The sequence below is a fragment of the Peromyscus californicus genome, unplaced genomic scaffold, assembly GCF_007827085.1.
Source record: "Peromyscus californicus insignis strain IS unplaced genomic scaffold, ASM782708v3 Scaffold_11__1_contigs__length_118956290, whole genome shotgun sequence".
In the NCBI taxonomy this organism is placed as follows: Eukaryota; Metazoa; Chordata; class Mammalia; order Rodentia; family Cricetidae; genus Peromyscus; species Peromyscus californicus.
In genome coordinates this window covers 23,120,824-23,134,135 of record NW_026294402.1, presented here as the reverse complement: position 1 = coordinate 23,134,135, position 13,312 = coordinate 23,120,824, and positions in this window count along the sequence as shown.

The window sequence follows — 13,312 nt, the reverse complement described above, 5'->3', positions numbered from 1 at the left end:
TAAATGATTGACAATAGTGACTAACAGGACAACGTCCTCACTCATGTTCAGGGTGATACTTATTTACAGAACTGTACTTATGCTTGAGATCAGTCCAGGGAACACTATGGAAGTGTGTTAATGAAATTCCCATGATATCCGTGGTGGTTGCCTGGACCAGGAGAGACTCGGAGAAAAGTGATGAATGCACTCAGGTGACCCACCCAGAAGTGCTGACTTCTGCTCGTATGAGTCTGAGCTCTTATTTTCTAGGAAAGGTCAAGATCTACAATCCTCTCCTTTAAGGCACTCCAGGACAACAGCATGAAAGGAGACAACTCCTTTATTATCTCCCAGTGAAACAAGCCAATCACTTGAAAAAATAACACTTAGGAAGAGTCCCCCTCATCTCTAGGATTCCTAACTAGTTTTCCTTCATAGGAGGTTATTTAAACATGAGAAGGTTTGAGCTTGGCCTCCTGTTTAGAATTTTCTTCTCATTTCTCAGCGTTGTCGTGAAGAATTTATTCATCAGTATGGCAGAGAAGGTTACGTGAAATACCTTCAGTGAAATAACCTTTGTTATAAGCATATGTATCTACCATGCCTGTGTACAAATGAAAGTCTCCCAGGAAACTATTTGCATGGATGAAAGAAGGGTGCAGGTGAATCCTGGAGCAAGAACACATGGCAGAGAGGGAAGCGGCCCAGAAGACATCCTTAGGTGGTGCTAGAAAGTCATAGAAGATCCTGTTAAATTCTGATAATAAATATATGCTCATGTCCAAGTGCAGGTTTCAGTAGCTTACAAAGCTCACAATAGGAACACAATGGCAGTGGCAATTTTAATGTACAGTATTTGCTCATCATTTGATACTGAGTAAAACATACTGTGTTCTATCATTGCAACCTAACTGTGGCCCTGTGGGTTGGTGCTGGTATTATCATCATTTTAAAGGTGAGGACAAAGAGGATTAAAGAGATTGAGTAATTTGTTCAAGAATATTAAGTGGCTAAGAAGAAACACGCTTAGATTTGAATACCAATCTGGCTAGAATGCACAATCTTGGGAATTTTGTCATATTACACCTAAGATTGTAAAGCCAGCCAGGTGCATAATCCAAGTTTGTAGTGGGTAGCCATTCCAGCTTTGGTCTGGAAGTTCCAACCCCCATTGAGGCTTCGGTAACTATCACGCCTACAAGGCGGGGCCAAGAAAGGGCCCTGAAGACCTGAGATCCAGATGCACCGCCCTCTCTTAATTCCTGGACCCTGGACGCTAGAGGTAGACCGAGCAGAGTTCTCCAGAGAACACTGCCGGACTGCGCTACATCTTCCCCAGAACCTGCGACCTACCTATCTCTTCATTTGTAAGTTATGCCACTAATAAACCTCCCTTTTAACTACGTGGAGTGGCCTCAGTAATTTCACCAATACAAGTTCTGGAGAGCACAAGGAGCAGCCACACAGCAGGAGTCACCCTTTGTGGTGATCTGAACTAGAATGGCCCACAGCCTCGTGTGTGTGAATACTCGGTCCCTAGTTGTTTGAACTGTTTGGCATGGATTTGGAGATATGGACTTCTTGGAGGAGGGATATTACTGGAAGTGGACTTTGGGGTTTCAAAAGTTCATGCCACTCCCTGCTAGTTTTCTCTGCCTTGTACTTATGGATCAAGATGTAAGCAGGTTCTCAGCTACCACTCCAGCACCATGCCTGCCTGCCTGCTAACACCACATTCCTAGCCATAATGGTCAAGGACTCACCCTCTGAAACCCCCAATAAACTTTCTTCTGTAAGTTGCCTTGGTCAGGGTGTCTAATGGAAACAGAAGAACAGTAACTAAGACACCCTCTGTGTGGTTCACGTAGCTCACCATATGCGTGTTGTGGAGGAGGTGGCAACCTATAACAGTGTGAATGCTCAATGCTGCTCCATCACACCCCACCTCCCTTCCTGACCAAATCCAGATCCCTGGGCCTCCAGAATCCTCAAAAATTCTTCTGGGTAGAATCTTGCTACCCACATGTTTCTTGAATTATCCCGAATCTGAGGCATTCTGATTCCAGAAAAACTTACTTGACTAGTAATGTCACTCCAAATCCTTATTTGCAAAAAAAGCCATATAGACATAGAAAAAATTATATAATCATATTTGTCAGGCAACATGCTAAATAGTGGGGATACAAAGATGATAAGCCCTGCTCTCTTATAGTAAATTGATGCACTAATTAACATTAATAGCTTAATTGCTAATGATGGCTTAAAGCTTTACCCCATCTAGTTACGATGTTATCATTTTCACGGAGCCATTCAGTGGTAAAGTTCAAAGAAACAACTTTGTGTGGTTTTCAGCACGCTTTCTAGATTACAAGAGAGTGGGCATCAGTGGGACAGAAGGCAAAAGCATTCCAGTCCTGTTGTGTTACGAACACGTCTGAGTAGAGGAGCCTGGAAGAGTCCTCTCACCCTACTTGTATTCAGTTTCTCTACCTCAGAGTTGAGAGAGTTGAGGGCCACAAGTAGTCATATGCACTTAGTAACCCCAATTCACTCAGACAGACATGCCCACTAGAGGGAGTCCTGGAGAACGGGGATTCCCAGATTATAAAGTACACACCGCACTTGGAGATCTTGCCCAAATTCAAACTGATTCCTTAGATCTCAGTGGAGCCCGAGAATCACATTTCGAACAAGCCTCCAAGGACTTCTACTGCAGGTGGTTGGCTGCACTTGGCAAAGCAAGTCCCTAGTGTCCTTCTACTGTCACCAAGTGTAGCACACTTGGATATAGCCCTATGGGTTCCTCCGCTCATGGGCACTACTACCTCCTGAGGGAGCTTTTCATTCTCTGAACTATTTCTATCACTAGAATATCCTCCTCATACCAAGCAAAGGTATTATCTCCTCCCATTAAAATTGTTCTGCCCAAAGATCAATGGTTTCCTTATAGTCAAATTCTCAAGTGCCTGTGTTGGACAGGAGTTAGGGAAATCATTTCTTATCAGAAGGTTAAATACAAACACTCACCAGTTATTTCCACCAGCTGGGACTGCTTCTTCAGGCATTTGACTCAGGAAAGGCTGAATCATGAAAGACTTCACCTTCAGGCAAAGAGAGTCTCCAACAGGCATGTGTTGGCCTATATTGTTCTACATATATAGAGGGTCTGAAAACATATGACTGAATATTATAGTGTCTTCAGGAATATGGAAAGGGCAACTGGAGTGAGGAGAATACAGCCACTTGTAGAATGTGGGTTGTGTGAGCACTTACGCAAATGTTGGCCTGTCCAAATTAGTGAATCGTTTTGCTCAGTGTGAGAGGAGTTGAGCTCTAGAGTAGCATGTGAGTCACCTGGTCTGATTTCACATTAAACTCCAGTTCCCAAGGAACTGCTGAGGACCAGTGATATCACAAATCGCGTTGGCTTTGGATGAAGGAAAGAAAACAGCTGTCAAATGTGGGGTCAAAACATAACTCACATCTGTCTAGAAACATCCAGCATAACTGCTGTGCTCTATCTGAAGGCTTAAAAACTTAGCTGAGCTCTCAGTGAACAGATGATCACATGGGAGATAAATGTACATGCAGACAGGCAGGCAGTGTCTAAGCCATAACGTGGGTACATAGGTCATATCTCTACTATCCAGCTAATGGAGACACTGGGGTGCATGCAATCAGTGAATCAGCAAGGCTGGACTTGAGGCTCCTAAGGCATGGGCAGCTTCTCAGCTCCATTTTCCCCAAAATAAGCTTCAAGAGGATAAAGAAACAGAGACACTCCAAACCTATCCCTTAACACTTACACTCTCATCACCAGCCTGCACCAAATGGGAACATTTTCAGGCCCCAGTTATGATTTAAACGAAGCACACCGCACCAATATTGTGTGGTGCCATCTGTTATTTTATATTTCATGAAATTTGGCCAGTTTTGAAATATTATAATTATATCTCCTCTATTACGTATGCAACGCAGACATTTTCTGAAACATAAATACAGTATGTGGGAAATGTGACTGTATTTATAGCCATTGGCTGGTGGGAAGCAAAGGGCAGCTGGCACCACGAAGATTCTGGAGAACATAGTCTGCCAAAGGAGTAGGGCTGGGCCTGGGAAGTTCACCTCTCTATACCACATCCCCTAGGGACTCTCTGATGCTCACACGGCCCAGGTCCATATGTACTTCCCAAGCAAAGCCAAATACGCCATACTTCAAATGCTACAAGGTCAAATGTGTCTTTTTCCCTTAGGCTGTAGTTACTGGACACAGACATAGTCGATGACACTGAGTCCAGAAACAGGCACAGAAGGCATGTATCCCTGCTGTGCTGTGGAAGAGAAACACAGTAGAATGATGGCAGGGACTTCATACATAAGGACCAGCAGGCTGGATGGAAGCAATCCCTGTCCAAGGAACCATCATGCCCAAGTCCTTGGACTCTCTCCTTGTTTCTTTGAAGACAAATTTACAGCATAATGGCTCATTTAGTTTGTGTGTCAAGGGGTGTGGAGAAAATGGTCAGATGTACTCAGAGCCTCAAAGGGTGTGTTCTGGGATTGATTTCATCTTCAAAGAAAATAGTGTTGTTTACTTGAGTGTTGTTTTCTTCAAAATGCTGCAAAGTGCTTTGCAATAGCAAAGAGAAGAAAGCAAATGACAAGTATTTGAGATTCTCTTTTTGTCTCTGCAAAACAAAGGCATTATTCAGTGATGGGAGCTGTTGGGTAACTCCAGGTACTTCCGCTCCTGTCTTTACACTCTTCCTTAGGACTCGCACAGATCTACCTCTTAGAGCATCCTTCTACTACCCAGACAATCTGGCCAGTAAGAGTTTCACCGGCACTGCATTTTTTTTAATTATTTAAGTTAGTTGTAAGAATTTAAAAATCAGAGATTTCACATAAAACCCAGTTTCTCTTGAAAAACCGTAAGAGCTGGCATCACGGGCTGTGTATTTATGCCCAGCAGCAATCTGCCTGCTCTGAGTAGCAGCTGCCCCCTTTGGAACACAGCGTTCCTCCGTTTACCCACTCTCCACCCCTCCTACATGCCCCCCACTCACTCATGTCAGCCGCCCAGCCCATAGGCTCTTGTATTTGTGACTTCCTAAAATAAGCAATTAACTCTTATGGAGAAGCATAGGAAAATAAATGAAGAAAACTTTTTCTTGTTACAGGTTTGGTAAAGTATTACAATATACCTAGAAATGCTCTAGCAGGAAATTAAAGTGAAATTTACACGCCTTTATTTTACCATGCTTTACTCCTCTGTTTACTTATCACTCTTTACCAACAAGCTGTTGGTATTTTGTAGCAGGAGACGCGTTCATTTCTCTTTGAACACCAGTGTAGATGGCAATATTGGTACCCAGTAGACCATGCTCTCTGGAAGAAGGGAAAGAAGAGTCATCAAAGTCAGTGGTTCTAAGGGACATGGGTCGTCTGAAGCTTCCACACCCACAGTCTGGGTTCTCCTGATTCTCTAAGCTCTCCAACACAGGACAGTACATACCCTGTTGCCCCACAATTGAGACATGACTCTCTCTCCCACCAATAAGCTTGGCTGATACTTATGACAACCATGGAAGGCAGACAAATGCCTACCTGGAAGCAAACCCCAGCCTCTGGTTTGATGTGTAGACAGCAGCTTCTCTACTAATCACCACCTGTCAGATTCTGACTTGGTCTCAGTAAGAAAGAAACAGCTCTGAGTGAAATAACCCTGAGTACATGAACCCTGAGGATGACATGGGTTGAGAGAGGTGACTGGACACTCCATGCTGCTGCCATGAAGTAGCCCCAGGAGGCAAGAATAAAAATGTTCTTGGAAAGTCCCTGAACGCCCACTGATCTCCCATGGGAATCTAGCAAGCAGTGAGAGAGTAAACTGAGAGTCTTCATACCCTTGACTCTTATAGCCAGGGGGAGACACTAAATGTAATCTATTAATACATATTTTAAAGCATCCGGTTATTCAGTATACGGATACATTTAAGACTTCACAAACTATATCAAGAATAAAAATGAAGACAGACAGGGGAGACGGCTTGAAAAGCACTTGCTGCTCTTGCAGAGGACCTGGATTTGGTTCCCACGTGCTGACTTACAACCATCCATAATTCCATTTCCAGGGGATTCCATGTCTTCTTATGACTTCCAAGGGCACTAGACTTGCACTTGGGGTACACATGCATACGTGAAGGCAAACCACCACTCATGTACATAAAATAAATAAATCTAAAATTTTTAAAGAATAAAAATATTCTCCTATAAGAGTTTTGATAAATAGGGTAAACTTGGCCATACTCTCGACATATTATTTTTGTTCAAACCCAAGAGTAACATTGAGGAGAAAGAAGAAACTTTCCCCCACGGATCCTACCTGCTCCAGCTTAAGCTTCTCAGTTGGATTTCTGTAGCCTGCAGCCTGACTTCTATTCTTGTTTCCAACACTGTGCCACTGCAAACAAGGTCTTCATCTTACCGTTAGATTAAACATCCGTAAGACATCAGTCTGATTATATTTTCAACTTCCCACTTAAAACTATTCACTGTTCAAGCACCCTCTCCACCATTGCTATGAGTCTTAGCTGGGGACAATCTTGTGAGTTCCTGGGGTTTTCCTTTTCTGCAGATTTTTCCCCATCCCCCTTAATGGTACACTCTGTCAAGACATCTCTTCGATTGCTCTCCCTCCCCATCTCTCTCCCAACTTAGCCATCTCGAACCCTCATGTTCCCACTGCCCATCACTAGCCTTCCCCTGCACTCAGATTGATGTCTACCCTAATTGTCATCATAGAACCTACATCCAGTGACTGATGGAAGCAGATGCAGAGACCCACAGCCAAGCACTTGGCCAAGATCCTGGAGTTCAGTTGAAGAGAGGGAGGAAGAATTATAAGAGCAAGGAGGGGTCAGAATCATGATGGGAAAAACCACAGAGAGAGCTGACCCAAGCTAGTGAGAGCTCCTGGACCCTGAACTGACAGCTGGGGAGCCTGCATGGGACCGACCTAGGCCCTCTGAATGTGGGTGAAAGTTGCATGGCTTGATGTGTTTGTGGATCCCCTAGCAATGGGACCAGGACTTATCTCAGGTTCATGAACTGGCTTTTTAGAGCCCATTCCCTATGGTAGGATGCCTTACTCATCCTTGATGCAAGGAGGAGGGGTTAGTTCCAGCCCCGACTTGGTATGCCAGCCTATGCTGACTATCCAAGGGAGGCCTTAAACTCTATGAGGAGGGAGGGGATGGGAGTGGGATGGGGTTAGGTAGGGGGAGCAGGAAAAGGGGAGGGAAGTGGAACAGGGGTTGGTATGTAAAGAAAAGAAAAAAAATTAAATAAAAGAGTAAAAATAAATAAATAAATATTCACTGTTGCCCAGAGCCTGGCATTCATAGAGCCAACAAACATTTACACCTAGTGCATGCTAGACATTAAGAGCAAATGCCCACATTCTTTAGTTTAGGATCTTTGGCCCTTGCCTGTCTCTTCTACGTGACCTCCCAATTCTTACCTACATTGCTTTATGCATTCCTGTCAAGCCAAACTACTTACACTCTCACAAATCATCTGCTGCCCTTGAGCCTCTACACATGCTGTTACTTTACCTGAAATATGTCTGCCTGGCATCTTTCTCTACCACATTCACACTTCTTAATCTTAGAGACTGGGTTTAAAATTTTCATGTGCACACAGAGTCACCTGCTCAAAAAAGGACAAGTATGTCACTTTTCTTAGGTTCTTCCAAATGCCTAGTACATTGTACTCATCCTGAATTGGAGACAAGAAAATTACACTGGTCTTCAACCCAATTATCTTTTGTTATTGTTTTTGTTTTTGTTTTTCATCCTGCTTATAACCTTTTGGTCTCATATGTGATAGATGATGTCAACCAATCTTGAGCTTTTTTTGCACCTGTTCTCAAGTCAATCCCTAACTGTCCTGTTGTGTTTGCTTAGAATGGGCATCACAGTTGCTTCCCAGACTTGGAGTAACCAATGTGTAATATCTTTCTTTTTAAAAAGACTTATGTACTTTTATTTTATGTGTATTTTATATACCTCTATAGAACGTGGTGTTTGCCTGCATGTATGTCGGAGCACTGCATGCATGCAGTGCCCATTGAGTCCAGAAGAGGGCATAAGAGTCCCTAAAACTCAAGTTGCAGACAGTTGTAAGACACCATAAAGGTGCTGCAACTAAACTCAGGTCCACTGCAAAAAAACCCAGCAAGTACTTTTAACCATTGAGCCATTTCTCCAGCCCCTATAATTTCTCCTTTTAGGGACTGCTTTCCACTTTTTTTTTTTTCAGAAACTTTGACCTAATCCAATCCACAGAACTGTGATGACTGTCTTCACACCCATCCAAGGAATAGACTCTACCTCCTGACTCAGCTGAACAGTACCTTCTAAGCTTGTATCTTTTAGTCCTGACCAAGCTATTTAAAACAGTAGGCATTGCAGCTTTATTACTCTCCAGCCCTTCATTAGGTTTTACTTTTCTTCATGGTGTTTATTAGTATCTCACATCATATGTTTTCCTTCTGACTGTGTGGCTTCCCCACTAGGACAATTTCCCTTCTGCATGGAGCATCTTCTATCCATAGAAGATACCCAAGAACCGTTGCTGAATTAATCAGTTGACATGAGCACAAGGTGAGGCACTGACAATTTGATGGAGGTATTCTACAGAAATCATCTCTGCCAGTGTGTATGGTATTCTCACTATAAAAAGACTCCTTTTCATTAAAAATAATACATCTTCCACTTAACTAATTTAAATGATATGTGGTTGGGATGGTTATTTGTACTTTCTGTAAATATTTAACAGGAAAGAGAAAGCCTCATGATCTGCAGAGGAGAGAGTCAGTTCACTGAACAAGGCATAATGGTTCACACTCATAATCCTAGTACCTAAGAGACCGAAGCAAGAGAATTATCATGAGTTTGAAGATGACATGAATGGCAGTGAGTTTCAGGCCAGCCTGGGCTACAGAGTGGAGCCCTGTCTCAGAAAAAAAATCAAAATGACAATAAAAAGCTAAGCTTTGATCCTCAGCCAACACACAAATGATACACATCAACATTCAGAAGTCTCTCATCAGTCCTGTTGGCCTGAATTATGAAGTCCTTCTGGAAGCCTGCACAGCCTCATGGAAATATCTCTATAGAATGTGGTATTTCCTCCATGTCCTTCCTTCACCATTCCCAATTGGGTAGAGGGGATGGCTCTTTCCTTTTCATTGCTAGCCAGCTGTTGGTGACTGAGAAATGCACTGAATTGGAAAACTCTGAAGCTTGAGTTAAAGTTGATGCAATAGAAAGAATATCCAGCTGAACAGATGTATGCTCAATCTTCCAGCTTGCTTCACTTGCTCCAGGGAATGCTGGGAGGTCTTCTTCTCTGATAAGGTAAATTAGAGTGCATTTCCTATTCCTGTACCTTTACTTCCAGGTGTGATGGCATGACTTCAGGCTGGCAAACTCAGGCCTAGGGAAATGGCTCAGTGGGTAAGAATGCTTGCTGTACAGGCATGAAAGCCTGAATTTGGATCCCCGGTACCCATATAAAAAACTGTGCATAGTCAAGAACCTGTTATCCAACACTGGATGAGGGGTGTGTGAGCCGGGAGACAGGAAGGTAACGGGCTTGATGGCTATAAAAACTGCAAACTCCAGGTTTACTGGAGACTTCCCCAAAAGAACAAGTGAAAGAGCAATAGAGGACACTCAGTATCTTTCTCTAGCCTCTGTGCATGCCATGTGTATACACACACACACACACACACACACACACACACACACACACGACTGTATAATTGGATACATACGCTTGGAACTTTAACCATTAAAGGAGGGAAGCAAAGCTGAGGTTATAACTCAGTGGAGAATGCCTGCCTAGGACAGGCAAAGCCCTGGGTTTGAGCCTCAGACCTTACAAAGTGAAATAATATACAGAGACAGAGATTAGCCACACAGGAACAGAACAACAGTCCAGTTACGACAAATCCCAATGTGCACAGTTGGGGAGTCCCCGTGCTATAGCCTAAAGTGGTCCCACCATCCTTATTCATCCCCTTAGTGTCTACTTTGTGTGTTCACCTTCCTATTGACACTGTGCCGCACGTGTCTCGGTGGGAGTTCCCAGAGTTAGCTTCCATGACACGCAATCTTTCTGGATCTCAACTTCTCAGCACAGTCAGAATCAATAATTCGACCTCCTGAGGTGGTGGAGAGTTAAGTGACATGAAGTATTCAGATGAGGCCCTTCAGCAATTGGGGGAGACACATAGCGAACTGCTATGTGTTTGAATTCCTGAACTGTTAAAAAACTGTTCGAGAGCCAACCAGCCAGAGGAAATGGGTTGAATCAGTTGCAGTTAAAAAAGATTGCTTGAATGTTTGTGAACGGTAAAACAATGTTTACCCCTCTGCTGGCAGCACAGGCTTAATTAGTGTTTGCAAACTACTTGACATCCTTGAAAGAAAGGTGCTACCCAAGCACAGGCCATTATCATAATCAGCTGGTGGCACACAGGCCTGCAACAAGGAAGACAGACAGAGACACTCAAGATGGAATGGACTGTGAAGAGGCCCAAGGGACAGATTTATTGAGACAGAATTCAATGGCCATCAATATACTCATTTAAAATGTACAAGTCCAATGAGGCTTGGTATATACACAAGTGCGTGTGGCCATTGCTATAGTCAATTTTAGAGCATTTTTATCACCTTGAAAAGAATGCATACCTTTCCCACTGTTGCCCTCTCTGTCCTCTGTCTTCCCAGCTTAAACACTTTCTACTTCCCATCTTCCTAGATTGGGAGCAAGTCTAGGTTGTTCATATAAATGAGATCATACATTTGCTGGCTTCTTTTTTTAAATCCATTTGACATAAACTGGGGTTACTTGGGAAGAGGGAACATCAATTAAGGAAGAGCCTCCATTACACTGACCTGTGGGCAAGTCTGTGGGGCATTTTCATGATTGATTGATGTAGGAGGGCCCAGCTCACTGTGCATGGTTTCACCCTGGGCAGGTGGCCCTGAGAGATATGAGAAAGGTGTTTAAGCACAGACCAAAGGTACAAGGCAGCTCTCTCTGTTGGTTCCCATCTCTCTACTGCTTGAGTTCCTTTCCCTGACTTCCACCGAGGATGGACCAACCAGTCACGGAAGCCAAATAAACCCTGTCCTTCTCAAGTTGCTTTTGACTACAGTGTTTACCACAGCAACAGGAAGCAGAACTAGGACAGGATGTTGTCTTGCCTCCTGTGCTCTGTTCACTTAGCTAACATTTGCCAGGTTGACTCCTGTTGCAGGGAACACAGGTGTGCATAGCCTTTTCCTGTCTTTTTGTCATTAATATTCTGAGACAGGGTCTCACAATGTAAGGGAGGCTGGCTTGGACTCCTGAACCTCCTGTTGCAGTATGACAGGCATATGCCAGCATACAGCTGGTGCTTTGTATCTTTGAGGGGGCCAAATGATGTCCCTTTCCATGATGCCCACTATATGAGTACACATGTGATGAACATACCTGTCCATACCATTTTGATATTATGAATAACAATGTTATCAACTTTTGTGTACAATCTTATGTTCAAACACATTTTTTACTTCTTTTAAGTGCAAACCTAAGAGTAGAATTTCCAGGTCTTATGGGCACTCTACATCTAACTTTTGAGCAACCACTAGACCATTTTCCATAGGGGTGGCACAGGTTACAATTCCACAAGGCTAATGTCTCTTTGATCCTGTAAAGATATGAGCATTTCCTTGCACTTGCAAGAATTTGAGTCTCTTTTGGATTGTTTTTTCATTTTCCAGGAAACTGTATACATTGCTACACTAATGCATCTAGTCTTGTGTGACTATTTTGCTGCTCATGCAGCTGGCATCTTTACACTGAGACAAACATTTTGACTCTGGTTGTATGAATATTGGGAGCTACTTTGTCCAATCTCATTCTTTCCACTCTGAGCTTTGCTGCATACTCCATGACTCAATATGCACCCTGGTATGATGTGCCTCTTCTCTAAGCCAGCCAACACCAAACTGGGACTCTCACAGTCCATTGCTATCATACCTAACTAATGTCACTCTTCTGGGTTACAATAAAAGAAGAAATGGCGTCTCTAATTTGGTCTCAACTAGTTCATCCATATCTAAGACTCTGGTTTGTAGTTTAGCTTTTACCATATATGCTGGATAAGATGCATATGGCAATTTACACATTCCTTACTGGGAAAGTTAGGGTTTTTAATAATAAGAGAACATTGCTTACAGACATGTTTCAAAGGGCCATGAAGTGGCATTAAAGGCATTGATTCTGCAGTATCTAATAGGACAGGCTGCTCTAGTTCTCTCTAAGCCCTACAGCTCTCCATTACCATTCACTCTGCTCAATTCACACCTTAAAGTTCCTGGTTTTCCATTGTTGTGAAAAAGACCATGATCAAAAGCAGCTTGGGAGAAAAGGACCTATTTGCCTTTATGTCATGACCCTAAACATCATTGAGGAAATGTAGCTGGAGTTTTCCTGCCTGGCCCACAGTCAGGACAAATCTCTCTCACCCGCCAGTCCCACAACCGCTCAGACCCAACCAAGTAAACACAGAGATTTATATTGCTTACAAACTGTATGGCCGTGGCAGGCTTCTTGCTAACTGTTCTTATATCTTAAATTAACCCATTTCTATAAATCTATACCTTGCCACGTGGCTCGTGGCTTACCGGCATCTTCACATGCTGCTTGTCGTGGCAGCGGCTGGCAGTCTCTCTCCCACTCAGCCTTCCACTTCCCAGGATTCTCCTCTCTCCTTGTCCTGCCTATGCTTCCTGCCTGGCCACTGACCAATCAGTGTTTTATTTATACAGAACGATATCCACAGCAAGGAAAGTCAAGGCAGGAACTCAAGCAGGACAGGAAATGAAACAGATCATGGAAGAATGCTGCATACTATCTTGCTCCCCGTGGCTCACTCAGTTTGTGTTCTTATACATCCTAGGATCACCTGCCCAGAGATGGGCCACCTTCAGTGGACTGGGCCCTTCTGCGTGGATGATTTGCCCAAAGACATCCAATCCGATGAAAGCAAATCCTCAACTGAGGCTCCTTCTTCCCAGGTCACTCCAGTTGGAAACACAAAATAAAATAAAAGCCAAAAAAACCTTCCCAATGCTGGATACTGTGGAATTTGAATTTGCAATTCCTCATATAAGGGGTCTCCTAGACTGTGTTTTACTTCTTAGAAAAATGTAACACATCCCTGCCTCACCAGGCCCTTTAGAAGCATTAGGTTCAGAGCATTTTACAT